The sequence below is a fragment of the Myotis davidii genome, unplaced genomic scaffold (assembly GCF_000327345.1).
Source record: "Myotis davidii unplaced genomic scaffold, ASM32734v1 scaffold1166, whole genome shotgun sequence".
NCBI lineage: Eukaryota > Metazoa > Chordata > Mammalia > Chiroptera > Vespertilionidae > Myotis > Myotis davidii.
The window spans coordinates 142,032-142,914 of record NW_006296539.1 but is presented as its reverse complement, the minus strand read 5'-3'; the positions used below and the strand labels follow the sequence as shown (position 1 = coordinate 142,914).

At 48.4% G+C, this 883-nt stretch overlaps 1 protein-coding gene across 1 annotated transcript in view; it reads left to right on the top strand.

Moving 5' to 3' along the window:
- Positions 1-883, top strand: part of LOXL2 (lysyl oxidase like 2) — a 101,479-nt gene that overhangs the window by 35,168 nt on the left and 65,428 nt on the right. The gene's annotated exons all lie outside the window — the stretch shown is intronic.

Genomic DNA, 883 nt, shown 5'->3' with positions numbered 1-883 from the left:
CCCACACACACACGAATTTCATGCTCTGGGCCTAAAGTTGTGAATAATGCTGTAAGACACATGGGTGTGCTAATATCTCTTTGAGGCCCTGCTTTCAATTCTTCTGGGACTTGCTGAACCATATGGCAATTCTGTTTTTAATTTCTTGAGGAACTACCATGCTCTTTTTCATGGTGGGTGCACCGTTTTACGGTCCCACCAATAGTGCATAAATGTTCTAATTTCTCCACATCCTGTCACCTGACTTCTGAAGAGTAAGGAGGTAGCTCTGTGGGTTAGTCTTGGGGTCAGTGGATGGAAGTTTCAGGCAGTGAGAAGAACACTGAACAGACCAGGGCACCAGGCTCAGGGGGTGGTCTGCAGAGTGAGTTGCCCTCTGAGCCAGAGCTCTGCATCTGTGAAGTGTGAATAGCAAGGTCACCTCATCCTCTTCCCTGACATATGGGGAAGTCAGTGGGGGGTGACACAGGGAAATGCCTTCAAAGCCTCAAGTGCAGGATGTCTGAGGGGTGACAGTCCAGCCTCTGCTACAGGTAAAGGTGAGTTTGGCTTGCATCATAGTCAGTATCACTAACATCATCATCATCATCATCATGGCTATCATTTTTCAGTAACTATGGGTCAACAATAAACTAGACATGTGCCATGTATTCTCTCTCCTGCCCACACTCCTGCGATTCAGGTGTCTTCATTATCCCCGCTTTACTGATGAGGAAAAGACTTTAACCAAAGCTGAGCCAGAATTCAAATCTAGCTTAGTATCCAAAGTCCCCACTCCTTCCCCTATACCAGTGGTCTGCAACCCACGGCTCGCGAGCCACATGCGGCTCTTTGGCCCCTTGAGTGTGGCTCTTCCACAAAATACCACGAGCAGGCGCGCACA